The following is a 15,148-nucleotide window of genomic DNA, read 5'->3' as shown; positions in this document are numbered from 1 at the left end:
TTAGCTGAATATGAAACACACATACACACCAGGCCATGTGCCTTTATGAAGCTGTAGAAAACAGACAGTGGAGCTCGTTTTGTTTCTCACCTGGCTCTCACTGGGTCGCCTCTTACTCTGCTGTCCCTGCAGGCCGCGGCCAAGGGAGGGAGAGATGCTTAGTGCCGGGAGCGGGAGGCCCGGGTTTGAGTCCAGTTCTGAAACTCATTATTCACCTGACCTTGGGTCTGTCATTGAAACTTTCGGCATCTCAGCATCTCACTTTCCGAACCTGTCCCACAGAGACTGAAACGTTTTGCATCGAGTAGCTGAGAAGATTAAAGAGATTAAATGAGATGTTACATGTGTACAAGTTTTTAAAGTATAATGTATGCTAGTCCTGCGAAGAATATTAATAAATATTATATATTGGTATTAATTTATATCTCACAAGATATTTTGATATAATTTGGGAGATATTCTGATAAAATTTGGGAGAGCAACCAACCAGATTTATGTCTTTTGAAGGTGTCCTGTGTGCCCATAGTGGTAAATAAGTAATGATGATAATAAATAAATCCAGGAATTAAGTATTTATGTATAATACTTTACAACTTCATTTGGTGAGCATCTTTCATGCCAACTATATCCCCAAACAGATTACATTCAATAAAGACTTACAGTGATAAGCAATAAATCCTAGCAGTGAGAGACAGACATTGAGATAAACAGGCAGGGGGAAAGTGCTTTTCAGCTAAATTCTGAAACGAATGAAGAATTTAGGGGTGAAGAGACTCTGGAGGGATGTCACAATAGGTAGAAACTGTTGGTAATAAAGTTCGCACCCTCAGTTTCCTCAGTGCAAGGCCTAAAGCACAAAGTAGCAAGGCCTTGAACCTTGGCCTGGGTCACCTCACTCGCAGCGGTGTCCTCACTGTGGGGAAAACAAGAAAGATACTAAGTTCCAGAGAGATAAATCCCAACTCCATGGAGTATGAGGCGGTGGGAGCTTTGCTCCGATCTGCATGGAACAGAAAAGCACTGTGTGTTGGCATCCTACTCGCTGTGCTGCGCCCCCGAAGGGCCTCTGCGGAGCCCTTCTCTGAAAAGCAGCTGGAAATCTGACTTGCAGTCCAGAGCGAGGATTTTCAAGTTAGTTCAAAAGAAACTGTCTTCTAAGCTTTCCCTAAGTTTGTCTTTGGCTCAGCTGGTTTAGGTACCAGAGAATGGTTTCTTTCTATGTAAATTTCAGTGTTTAGGAGGCCCACGGATGACAAGCTCCTTGAGCAACAACGTGTGCTGTATGTGGGGTGGGTCGGGGTGGTGGGGGAGGGGGGTGGTGTTTGACGGAGGGACTGATGGCACTCGGAGAAGGGAAAGAGAAGAGGAAAATGTTACTAATTCAGGTCTAATTAAAGGCTAATTTTATGCCACTCTAATTTTTTTACTATCAGTTTCCTCATCTATAAAAGGAGGATATTACCTCCTACTAAGGTTCTGTGAAGATAAATAAAACAACAATGGTAAACCTTGGAGAGGGCAAGCTACAACGTACAGAGCTCATAATGAATATAGGTCCCATCTTCAGAAGCTTGAACGTGCTATTGCCTGGAACCCCAAATACATGGGAAGGAAATCCCTTTTCTCTCTCTCTTTTTAAAGATTTTATTTATTTATCTTTAGAGACAGGGGAAGGCAGAAAGAGAGGGAGAGAAACAGCAATGTGTAATTGCCTCTTGCACACCCCCAACTGGGGACCTGGCCTGCAACCCGGGCACGTGCCCTGACTGGGAATCAATCCGGTGATTTCTGTTCACAGGCTGGCGCTCAATCTACTGAGCCACACCATCCAGGGCCCTTTCCTTTTTCTTTTAAAAGAGGTATTTTTTTAGAGTTTTTTTGTTAAATATTTTTTTATTACAGACAAAAGTACATCACTGAAAATCCTTAAAGCAGGCAATTTACAGATCTCTTCTACTCTGATTTAAAGACACATTGTATGCATTTTCAAAGCACACTATCTTTGCTCGACTCTTTAGGCTAGCACTAAAGTGAGTACATTTCTGCAACATGCTGACTGAGGTTGGGGGAAGGCTAAGGAGGCTCAAAGACTGAGGAAAGGTTGCTCGTGCGAGATTTGATTCAGATCATCTCAAGAATGCAAAGTGAGCGTTACTATAGTTTCTGTTCACAAAGTGTTTTTGTTGTGGTTTGTTTGATTTCTGTGAAAGGCACACTAATGACCCCTAAAGAAAGATGATCTTACAGATCTCTGCGAAATTCTATTACATCCTTTGAGTTGTAGATGTACTTTAAGATCAACAGGACGTCTTTGGCTAGCTGGGCGCATATTGACAGTTCTAAGGAGGACCACTAAAGTTTCTTTCATGATACTAAAACTGCCTCAAAACAAGCAATTTATTTGGGGAAAGCATTTTAAGAGGAAAAAACCAAAAAAACAAAAAAAACCCAAACCAGAAAACAATAGCAGCCTAGAAGTGTTGATGTCAGGACTGTGAATGAATGAAGAGATTAGAATGAGTAGCTACAGGCACAGATTGATTTCAAAGCTGTTCCACTTATGAGCAGTAAAGAAAGATAAAGAGAAAAACTAGTCTCAGCCAGACAGCCGGGAGGGAAGCCACTCTGTGAGAACAGGGCTCCTGTGTGTGGGCACATGGTGCATCCCTAGCACCTAGAATATGGCAGGTCAGTCCTCACTATTCCTTCCAAAAATATGAATAAATGATATATATTAGAAAATAGCTTGGTTTTTTAAAAAGCAGACTCTTGATTGTTTGACACCCAAGACAGAGGATGTATTTTTATCAAATTTCCTCTATTTTCCAGTTGTCTTTGAGGTAGATATTTCTGTTGGTGGTGTTCTGCACGAGCTAATAGGTACAGGAGAGATGCCTTAAGGGACATCTGAAGATGTTACATTAAAAAGGATCTGGAGTTGTTACGCTAAAAAGGTTTCCCAGGCAAGCAAGAGATGGCCTGGAGTCTGCTCCTGGGTACAACTTTAATCATTCCAGGCCAGCTGACTGTGGAAATTCATCTGAATGATGAAGAAAATACTTTAAACTGGACTTCGTCTCGTTACTTTTGCAACTTTGGAGTTCTGAATTAAAAACTAAGAGCATGGAAGATTTATCTGCAGCTACAGCCTCCTAAATTCCACTAAATCCAAGAGAGGGTATGTTTTTCCATGGAATGGGTGGGAGAAGGAAAATGCTGGGTTTGGCAGGAAATCAGGAAAGAGAGAGATTTGGATGTTTGGGATGGGCAGGGAGGAGTTCAGGTCCCAGAACATTATCCATCCATCTATCCGTCTATCTATCTATCTATCTATCTATCTATCTATTTATTGTTCAAGTACAACTGTTTCCATTTTCCCCTCACCACTCCCCTCTGCCCCACACATCCCTGCCTCCCACCCTTGATCCTACCCCACTTTGGTTTTGTCCTTTATATATATTTCTTGATGACGATTCCCCTTTTCCCCTTGTTATCCATCCCCCCTCCCCTCTGGTTACTGTCAGTTTGCTTTTTATTTCAATGCCTCTGGTTATATTTTGCTTGCTTGTTTGTTTTGTTGATTGGGTTCCACTTATAGGTGAGATCTTATGATATTTGTCTTTCACCAACTGGCTTGTTTCACTTAACATAATGCTCTCCAGTTTCATCCATGACAAAGGGTAGGAGGTCCTTCTTTCTCTCTGCTGCATAGTATTCCATTGTATAAATGTACCACAGTTGTTTTTTTTAGCATAATATTTTATTTTATTTTTTAATTTTAATTATTGTTCAAGTACAGTTTTCTCTTTTATGCCCCCAACCCACCTACCCAACCCTCCTCCTCCCTCCCATTTCCATGCCCCCCCCCCCACCAGTTTTTGTCCATGTGTCTTTTATACTTTTTCTAGTTAAACCCTTCCTCTTTCCCCCTGAAATTCCCTCCCCTCTCCCCTTTGGACACTGTCAGACTGTTCTCTATTTCAGTGTCTTTGGTTATGTTTTGCTTGTTTGATTGTTTTGTTGTTTAGATTCCTGTTAAAGGTGAGACCATGTGGTATTTGTCTTTCACCACCTGGCTTATTTCACTCAGCACAATGCTTTCCAGTTCCATTCATGCTGTTGCAAAGGGTAGGAGCTCCATCTTTCTTTCTGCTGAATAGAATTCCATTGTGTAAATGTACCATAGTTTTTTATCCATTCATTTGTTGATGGGTAATTGGGTTGCTTCCAGCACTTGGCTATTGTAAATTGTGCTGCTATAAACATTGGTGTGCATAGGTTCTTTTGGATTGGTGTTTCAGGGTTCTTAGGGTATAATCCCAGCAGTGGAAACACTGGGTCAAAAGGAAGTTCCATATTTAGTTTTTTGAGGAAATTCCACACTGTTTTTCACAGTGGCTATACCAGTCTGCATTCCCACCAACAGTGTACTAGGGTTCACCTTTCTCTACAAACTTGATTTGTTAGATCAAGTAGTTTTTTGGTGGAATGTATAGGTTTTTCTATGTACACTATCATGTCATCTGCAAATAATAGTATTTTTACTTCTTCTTTTCCAATTTGGATGCCTTTTATTTCTTTTTCTTGTCTGATTGCTGTGGCCAGGACTTCCAATACTATGTTGAATAGAAGTGGTGAAAGCAGACAACCTTATCTTGTTCCTGATCTTAGTGGGAAAGTTTTTAGTTTTTGCTCATTGATCATGATGTTGGCTGTAGGTCTCTTGTACATGACCTTTATCATGTTGAGGAATGCTCCCACTACTCCCACTTTGCTGAGTGTTTTTATCATAACTGGGTGCCGTATTTTATCAAATGCTTTTTCTGCATCTATTGATATGATCATATGATTTTTTGTCTTTTGTTTTATTTATGTGATGTATTACATTTATTGATTAGTGAATATTGTACCATCCTTGCATTCCTGGGATGAATCCCACTTGATTATGGTGTACGATCTTTTTAATGTATTGCTAGATGTGGTTTGCCAATATTTTGTTGAGGATCTTAGTATCTATGTTTATTAGCCATATTGGCCTGAAGTTTTCTTTCTTTGTTATGTCTTTATGTGGTTTGGGGATTAGTATGATGCTGGCTTCATAAAAAGAGTTTGGGAGTCTTCCATCTTCTTGGATTTTTTGGAATAGTCTGTGAAGGCTAGGGATTAGCTCTTCCTTAAATGCTTTGTAAAATTCTCCTGTGAAACTGTTTGGTCCAGGGCTTTTGTGTGTCAGGACTTTTTTGATTACTGCTTCAATTTTATCAGCTCTTTTCAGTCTGTTCAGACTTTCTGCTTCTTCATTCAATTTTGGAAGATTCTATTTTTCTAGAATATTGTCCATTTCATCTAGGTTTTCAAATTTCTTGACATATAGTTCTTCATAGTAATTTCTTACAGTCCTTTGTATTTCTGTAGTATCAGTTGTAATCGCTCCTCTTTCATTTCTGATTGTGTTTATTTGGGTCCACTTTCTGTTTTTCTTGATGATTCTGCTTAAAGGCTTGTCAATTTTCTTTATCTTTTCAAACAACCAGCTCCTGGATTTATTGATCCTTAGAATTGTGCTTTTAGTCTCTATGTCATTTAATTCTGCTCTGATCTTGGTTATTTCCTTCCTTCTACTTGCTCTGGGCTGTCTTTGTTGTTGTTCCTCGAGTTCTTGTAGGTGTAGGGTCAGGAAATTAAGCTGACTGGGGAAGTCTGTGGTCTTGGGTACAACAGGAAGCTAAAACTACAATAGTCATGAAGGAGGTCAGTTCAAGTGAGAAAGATCTTGCAGGAAAGGCAATGAAGGTAAATAAGGAACTGGATTCCAGGAACTTGATAGGCCAAGAAAGTGACAACAGCTCTCAGGTACTAGACTTGTCTGATTATTCGTAGTTAGAAATTATTGGACCCAAAGACTATTTCCTTCTTGCTAGGCATGGGAAGTTGTTGCCTAGCATGGTGGCACACTCAGGTGGGGATGGATCCTTCTGAGGCCTGCGTTCAGCTCAGGTGTGGATAAAAAAGTGAGAAGTTCAGGAATGTTCTTGTGTGTGTTCTCCTGTGAGCAGATCATCACGTTTCTCCGCTCAGAGGGGGCATTGAACATGGGAGGACTGGGAAACACTTTGCTTCTGAAAGAGAAGAAATGCAAGGAATGAGGGAGATGACATTGTAGAACAATCTGTTCCACGGGCTACTCTGGGATGTATTATAGGAGGATTGTAATTCTTGCAAATAAACACAAAGACCTTTAAATGTATCTCCCTCTTTAAGGGAGATATCAATCAATTGATAAATTCAATTGATTCTCCCCAATCTTAGACACCAAATATACATAGGACAGGTACCCTGAGATTCTGTGAGGAGTTAGCCAGTCATTTTCAGACTTAATGGTACAGAAGTCCGAATGAGTGTGGTATCTCTCTCAGCCCCTGAACAGCACTGCTAATGTTCCTCTGTGGTTAGGTGGACCCACCCCAATGACCTAGAGGTGAAACCACTTCTTGGGTGATGTCTGTAATGCCTGATCCATAATCTTCATCACGTCTGTTTTAATTTTTTAAAAGATCTTATTATGATAACACAGCACATTAGAGTATGCTTAAAGCTTTAAAGCTGTGCTACTGGCTATAATTAAACTCTTTCAGCCTTTCTGGTATAACTTCTTTTATCCAAGGTTTAATATCTCAGAGATTTCTAATCCCACTGGATCAAACTTAGTACAGGAATTGTCAGCAGGAATGCTATTTTCTCTGCTCACCCCTAAATATTTCCAAACAAATGTGCATGGGTTTTCCTCATAGCTTGGGTATAAGGGACTAGGTTTCAGGCACTTCGGAAAGGCCTAAAGACAAAGCATTATCTAAGCACAAAACAGAGAGAAATGTACAGGAGCGTAACTTGTCTAGTTTTGGGGTGGTTAGACAAACATTAAATACTTTCAGTATCAGGGAGCTTTTGCCTTGTGCTCTTTACCCAAACTCAAGATTTAACTGTGAAAAAAACTGAAAGCATATTGATTGTTGGTCTAGACCACAGGTATCAAAGTCATTTTCACCAGGGGCCACGTCAGCCTCGTGGTTGCTTTCAAAGGGCTGAATGTAATTTTAGGACGGTATAAATGCAACTACTCCTTAATTAAGGGCATGGAGCTGGGGCACTGCCGATGGGTAGATACAAGGTGCCAGGCGGAATAACACAAGGTGGAGGCCGGATTCGGTCCACAGGCCTTGTGTTTGCTACCTGTGGTTTAGACTTTTGCTTTTTTTTAAAAAAAAGAAATGTTATTTCTTTTAAAAGATTTTATTTGTTTAAGAGAAAGGGGAAGGGAGGGAGAAAGAGAGGGAAAGACACACCAATGTGCAAGAGAAACATCAATCTCATGCCTCCAGCTGGAGTCCTGGCCTGCAACCTAGGAATGTGCCCTGACTGGGAATCAGACCGGCGCTCTTTCAGTTTGCAGACCTGTGTTCAATCCACTGAGCCACACTGTTTGCCAGGACTGTTTGTTACTTTGTGAAAATTTAAGACAGTCAGTTGATCTGATATATTTATCTGATGTAGGCGCTAACTGAAACATTTTTTTCTTTGTCTTTCTTCTCTGTGTCTTGAAAAGTCTACTGAACGAAAATCATTTATGACACTGTTGATTTCTAATAAAGTTATTAAAATTAAATTATTTTTAATCTTTGTTGGTGAAAAGCACATAGCATTAAATGTACCATCTTAACCATTTCTAAGTGTCTAGTTCAATAATGTTAAGTATATTCACAGTGTTGTGCAACTGATGTCCAGAATTTCTTCATTTTATAAAATTGGAACTCTATATTCATAAAAAACAACAACCCCCTGATTTCTCCTCACCCCAGCCTCTGGCAACCACCATTTTTTCTGTTTCTGTGAATTGGACTACTCGTAAAAATGTCATGTAAGTGGAATCATATAGTATTTGTCTTTTTGTAATTGGCTCATTTCACTTAGCACAATGACCTCAAAGTTCCTGCCTAGTGTAGCATGTCAGCATTCCTTTCCTTTTTAAGGCTGGATAGTATGAGAGTTATTATCTGACATCTTGGATGTTAATTCAGTTTTTTTGTTCTTTATTAATCAAAAGATCCAGTTCCTCAAATGGAAGACCCCGTTATGTCTTTATTTTTTTTAAAGATTTATTTATTTATCTATCTATCTATCTATCTATCTTTAGAGGGGAAGGGAAGGAGAGAGGGAGAGAAATATCAATGTGTGGTTGCCTCTCGTGTGTCCCCTGCTGGGAACTGGCCTGCAACCCAGGCTTGTGCCCTGACTGGGAATCAAACCATGATCCTCTGGTTCATAGGTCCATGCTCAATCCACTGCTGCTACACCAGCCAGGCCCGTTATGTCTTTAAATTCTTTCATACTTATTAAATTTCTTCTTTGGTGTTTTAACTCTTAAGCTTGAAGCTGCAGGCCTTTGACTTTGGTTATACTACTTAAGAGAAGCTTAGCTATCTAGGCTAAGTTTCCTAAGAGGATGTGCCTCTTAAGGGGCTGTGGCTGTCCCCCAGGTCAGATTGGTCATAATTATGTGTCTTTTTGTCCTAGCATCTGCCACTGCTGTCATTGCACAATCATCTCCAGTCTGTTCATGCGGGGAGTTGTCACAGTTCTGAGCATCCCAGCCCCAGTGACTCTTCCAAATGTGAGTCTCATGCTGTCATCTGCCTCTGAAGTTATTTCTATTGTGTTCTTTAGTTTCCCTTCCCCCCACCCCATGTCTCCTAGTTTCTCTGATACTTCTTGTTTTCCCAAGAAAAGATTACTTTCTTGTCAAGATGCGTGAAACTTCTTTTCTTTCTCATTGAGCTCCAACCATTTGGTAAAATGCTATTCAACTCCCTAAATATTAGTGGGAAATTTCTGGGTGTCAGACTACAAACGCCAAGAGAAGCAGACACTGCCCGTTATCCTTGAGGAGATCACACACCAGTGGGTCAGCTAGATATGACGACAGACAAAGACCCATGGGAGATTGAGGTAGAAGAACCCCAGGGCCTTTGTGAGAGACACAGTGAGGAAGACCTTTGTCATCTGTGAGAAAATGGGGTTGGACCTTAACAACAGGACAACATTTAAAATCAGTGTTAAAAATGACTACAAACTGGCTAGAAAAAAATGACATTTTTGACTTAGTATCTCTCCTTCTCAACTGTTTGCTTATTTAGTAAAAATTCACTTTGTAATCCACAGTCCTCAAACTTCTTCCTAACCACAAAGACACACTGGGCAAGACCACTCAGTAACTTTTGACAGGCGTTATTATTGCTTGTTGCCCGGATACCACTGCATTGCCTGCAAGGACATTAGATTTATTTTTGAGGTCCTCTGGGTCTGCTATGTCCAAGAATCCTGGAGGGATCTGAAGGGGTGGATCCTGATGAGCTAGCACACTCTAAACTGTTATCAGTCATTTGCATGTAGGTGTGAATGAAGCAAGTGGAAGCAGGTTTTGATACAGCAGGAAGCTGAGAGGCAACAGAGTAGGAGGAGCTTGAGAAAGAGACAGCTGTAGATTCACAGATTCGCTGGTGAAAAGGGTGTAGGAGAGTTGGAGGATAAGGGTCTTGAACAAGCTGAAGACCCGGTTCTCTCTAGAAGTAGCACTGTGTGCGGAAGCATGTGCTCTGAGTCATAGTTTGTTTAAACAGTGAAGGCCTAGGTCATCCCCAGGGTGGTCTTCGATAAGTAGCAGCTCTCTTTGCCACCTGGGTTCCCAGCACTGAGAAATAGAACAAGGAAGAAAATGTAGGAGCAACACGTCCCCTTGGCCACTCGTAGAGTGCAAAGTGAAATGAAGGAGCTTTAGGGCTGTTCCTCTAGTGAGCATGCTGATTGCGAACCCAGAACTGAGCACACTTGGTTCTCATACTCCATCGAACTGGCGCTCCGCTCTAGACTGAGGCGGGACACCATGCAAGGATGGGTGTCCCAACTCTTCTCCACATGTACCAAGCATACATGTCATTCCTCTTACGCCAGACTGCAGTGGGGAAGCTGAGAGAAGCTGGGAGATGCTGACATCCTTACTTCATAGGGAGCAAGCTTAAGGAACAAGGAAGAGGTTTTTTTGCAACGTGTTTGCTGCCAGGACACAGGTGTTACAAAAACCACCGCTAAATGAAGCCAAAATGGGAAAGGAAAACACATTAGTAGTGTGGGCAATGGACAGGAAGATTCTGGCAAGTCTACCGCTACTGGACAGCTGGCCTCCAAATGTGGTGGGACCAACAGAAGGACCGTCGGAAAACTTGAGAGGGAGGCGGCTGAGATGGGGAGGGGCTCCTTCGAGTATGCCTGGGCCGTGGCTAAACTGAAAGCTGAACGCAAGTGTGTTATCACCACTGATACCTCCCTGTTGAAATCTGAAACCGGTGAGTGTTATGTGACTGTCACTGATGCCCCAGGATGCAGCGACTTTATCAAGAACATGATTACAGGGATGTCTCCGGCTGACTGTGCTGTCCTGATCATGGTTGCTGATGTTGGTGAATTTGAAACAGGGATCTCCAAGAATAGGCAGAACTGTGAGCATGCCCTTCTGGCTTGCTCACTGGGTATGAAATAGCTGATGGTTGGTGTTAACAGAATGGATTCCACGGGGCTGCCCTACAGCCAGAAGAAATGATTAAATAAGTCAGCACCTACATTAAGAAAATTGGCTACAACATCTGTGCCAGGTTCTGGCTGGAATGATGACGACATGCTGGAGCCAAGTGCTAACATGCCTTGGTTCAAGGGACGGAAAGTCACCCGCAGAGAAGGCAGTGCCGGTGGATCCGTGCTGCTTGAAGCTCGGGATTGCATCCTGCCACCAATTCATCTGATCGACGAGCTCCTGCACCTGTCCCTCCAGGGCGTCTACAAAATTGGTGGCATTGGTACTGTCCCTGTGGGCTGAATAGAGACTGGTGTCCTCCCACCCGGCATGGTGGTCACCTTTGCTCCAGTTGGCATTACAGTTGAAGTAAATTCTGTCAAAATGCACCATGAAGCTTTGAGTGAAGCTCTTCCTGGGGACAGTGTGGGCTTCAGTGTCAAGAACGTGCCTGTCAAAGGTGTTCGTTGTGGAGATGTGGCTGGTGACAGCAGAACTGACCCACTGATGGAAGCAGTTGGCTTCACAGCTCAGGTCGATGGTGAGTGATTATCCTGAAGCATCCGGCCAAATCAGAGCTGGATGTGCACCTGTGCTGGGCTGTCACGCAGCTCACGTTGCTTGCAGATTTGTGGAGCTAAAGGAGAAGATTGATTGTTGTTCTGGGAAAAAGCTGGAGGATGGCCCAAAGTTTGTGATATCTGGCGATGCTGCCATTGTCGATATGGTTCTTGGCAAGCCCGTGTGTGTTGAGAGCTCCTCTGACCATCCTTCCCTGGGCTGCTTTGCTGTTCATGACATGAGACAGACAGTTGCCGTTGGTGTCATCAAAGCGGCGGACAAGAAGGCAGCTGGCGCTGACAAAGCCACCAAGTGTGTCCAGAAAGCTCAGAAGGCTAAATGAATATTGTCCCCAGCACCTGCCACCCATGCCAGTCTCAACCAGTCGTGGATGCCTGGTCTTAGGACTGTTCGTCTCAATTGGCCACTTGAGTAATAGTAAAGGAATGGTTAATGATCACGATGCATCGGGAAACCTTTGAAAGGAAAGGAGAATGTTTTGTGAACCATTTGTTTTTTTGTTGGTGTGGCAGTTTTAAAGGTATTAGTTTTTAAAATCAGTACTTTCTAATGAACACAACTCAACCAAAATCTGTCGAAGAATTTGAGACCCATTAAAACAAAGTTTAATGAGGAAAAGAAACAAGGAAGAGAAGAACATTCCCTTGCAACAAGTTACTTTCACTTAATTTCTTTCTACTTTTAAATTGGGACTCTAAATATCAGTTTGGATGGTATTGCCTTTAAGTTCTTTTTAGTTTTAGTTTTGTTTTGTCCTTTGTTTCTGGCATTGAAATTTTCTAAACTGTTTCAGGAAAGAGTTTAGATGTGACTAGTTTCAATCCCTCTTCGATTACAGAAATCACATTTTAGTTCTCCCAGTCTTTTTTTTTCTTATACGTAAATCTCATTTCTTGAAGCAGAGCGCAGAAGAATGTAGGAACCAGACGCATTTGAGTCCTCGATGCTGTTGTCATCTTCTGCTCTGGTACCTTTCAGCTCTTCCGTAGTCAGAGTAGGCTGATTGTGCCAGGTGCAACGCTGATGTGCTAGCTGCTCAGCATAGTTTACGGGAAAGCGATGGCCTACTCACTGCAGTGTGCTGGATTATTAGAGGACATAGAAAAGAGCCTTTTTATTTATCTTAGGGAGTCACCTCCACTACCTTTCCGGTCCTTCTGTAGAGCATTGCCTCTGTGAAGCTCATAGGAGGTGCAGGGCCTCGAGGATAGAGCAAATGGCTCTCCAAGGAAATCCCCCTAGGAGGTGTGACCCACTGGGAACCTGTGAATGTTTGGAGTTTGATTCTCGCCATGAAACAAGATCAATGGAAGATAGAAATGCAATGAAAACAACACTTTGTTCCTGTGGGTAAAGTCAGATTGATGACAACTAGGTATTCGGATAGTCAAGGCTTATAATCTGGATTGATTTCTGGGGCAATGTAAAAATCATCAATCGTTACAATGCTATGAATATGTAAGACTACCAGGAGAGGGGATTCTGATATAAATGACAGCCAGTGCCATCAATGCTAATTCGCTTTCTGTTTTGTCCATGACACAACAAAGCAGTTGTAGAAAGCTTTTGCCGTAGTTATTGTCACTCAACTTGCAAGTGAAAGGTGATTTCAACATCACGTTTTAAGAACATAATTTTGGCACAGGGGGTACGGATTTTGGGAGGCACGCAGAGTGGTGCCAGGCCCCTGGGGAGTAGTTCCGCATGAGGATTTTTTAAAAAATAAATAAAACAGAGTAGATCAAACCACATTTGCCCAAATTCACAAATCTTGGTATTGTCCATCTTTTGTAGTTCAGATAATCGTCCTTGTGTTTCCCGTCTTTAGGATTAGCAGGTCACTTCTGATTCTTCTGCAACATCAATTAAACCGTACCCGCCAATAGTCTTAGAGTTATCCAAACTCAGCCATCATTGTAACCTAAAGAAATTATGGGGAAGACTAATGAGAGTTCGTACAATATATTGACTGACAAAAGACCATGGTAAACTAACGGAAGGCATAGTAATTTAATTATGAACATAGGATGACATTGCTAATTTGAAGAGAGGCAGCTGTAAGAAGAATTAGCATTGGCACCTGGAGTGCATGTCTGTGTAGAGACAGGTAGTTTCCACTCTGTCTCAGGCTCCATGTTAGTGATCTTAAAAACAGACAAATATGAAGAGAGGGGATGGTTCATAATCTGCTGAGTTTCATGGAGGTTTTGAATCTAGTTGATTTGTACAATGATTGAAATTTCTTTTTGAAACATTTTCAGTTAGCATATCTAACTCATTCATTTTAATCCCTTCTTGAGCATCCTGAAGCTTAGGGAAAGGGTTTTTTTTTTGTTTGTTTGTTTCCCATAGACAGAGAGTATCTAGGAACCGTTTACAGATATGTCTAGAAGGTTATAAATTAAAGAGGTGGTGAGAGAAAAGATGGAAAAAGGAAGAAGCGCAACTGGAGAGTGTCCTGCTGACAAAAGACAAGCTTGACCTGGTGAGAGCACAGTTTAGAGGCTCAAATTGATTTTGAGACTACTGGAAGTATATACAACAAATGTTTAGAGCCCTTACTCATAATAACCTGTAAAGTCCTTTACCAAAGGACATTTTGGTCCTCTTATACACTTTACCAAAACACATTTTGACTTTTACACCAAAGATAGGGTGTGTCCTCATTCTATACAAGTTTAAAATTGGGCCCTGGCTGGTGTAGCTCAGTGGATTGAGTGCGGGCCTGAGAATTACACGATCGTGGTTCAATTCCCAGTCAGGGCACATACCTGGGTTGCAGGCCAGTTCCCAGCAGGGGACTCATGAGAGGCAACCACATATTGATATTTCTCTCCTTCTCTCTTTTCTTTCATCTCTAAAGATAAATAAATACAATTTTTAAAAAATTGGGTTTCAGGCCTATAAACTGACAGAATTTACCATATTTTGCTGTGTATAATGTGTATTTTTTTTCAAAATTTTTGAGGGAAGAATAAGGATGTGCACTATAACAGGAGCCCTAAAATGTGGGTGCACATTATACACCCTAAAATATGGCAGATTGCGCAAATTTATTCCTCCCTGTCTCCATGGTACCTTACTTTGTCTGATAGCCCTCTCCTTTACACTGTGTCCATCCCAGAGAAAGGAGGAAAAAACAGCTAAAACTTTTGTCTTCTCTGTTCCTTTTCTTGTTTTCACATATATTGTTTCATTAGTCCTCACACCAGCCCTTTGAGGAACGTTTTACTATTTCCATTATGCCTGTGAAGAAACTGAAATGAAGCATATCATTCATGGCCATGCAGTCAGTGGCGGTGACCATGAGAGTCAACACAAGTGCCTAACGCTAGACTCAGGATGCACTGCGCTGCCCCGAGCCAGGCCACTCACCCTTAGCCCCGCCTTTGCCTGGGGCTCTGTCACACTTGCCACAAAGACTGAGTCCTGAGTCCTGTTCCTCAGTGCATCTCTTTTTGTTGGTTCTGATAATCAAAACTATGCTGTGGTATTTATTAAAGTGTATATAAGTGGCCATCGATTTTTTAAAACAAAGGCATATTTCTCTGAAGAGAACCAGTGGTGGAAACGTAAAACTTGTCATCCCTCTTCATGTTGAGTGACAATGCCTGCAGGTACAAAAACGCAGGTTAAAGTTTCTTTTAAGAATCTAAGGATAGAGCGCAGTGCAGAGTTCTAATGTATGTAGCTGACTTGAAGGATTGTATTGTGCGGATGAATGAATGAGTTGACGGGCAGCATTCAGCCTCAGCAGAAGGCAGTTAAAGTGGAATTTCACTTGTGACATCCTCCTTTTTTCTCTTCATGAAGAGCAATGCCAGCTGTACAAATGTAAGTCTGCAACTAAATAGAGCATTGTAGTACCTGAGAAATACCATATGATGAATGTGTTCATAGATTTTCAAACTTTGAGCAACGTACAAAGTCATATTTTTCAGTTGG

At 41.7% G+C, this 15,148-nt stretch overlaps 1 pseudogene; it reads left to right on the top strand.

Annotated features, from left to right (window-relative positions):
* The first annotated feature begins 8,970 nt into the window (after window positions 1-8,970).
* On the top strand, window positions 8,971-11,525 carry LOC118996108 (elongation factor 1-alpha 1-like; annotated as a pseudogene).
* Window positions 11,526-15,148: the final 3,623 nt, after the last annotated feature.

Source organism: Sturnira hondurensis, unplaced genomic scaffold (genome assembly GCF_014824575.4).
Source record: "Sturnira hondurensis isolate 20B ecotype Veracruz unplaced genomic scaffold, ASM1482457v3 Scaffold0010812, whole genome shotgun sequence".
Taxonomy (NCBI): Eukaryota; Metazoa; Chordata; class Mammalia; order Chiroptera; family Phyllostomidae; genus Sturnira; species Sturnira hondurensis.
The sequence above is the reverse complement of the archived record's forward strand: the minus strand, read 5'-3'. Positions and strand labels throughout refer to the sequence as shown.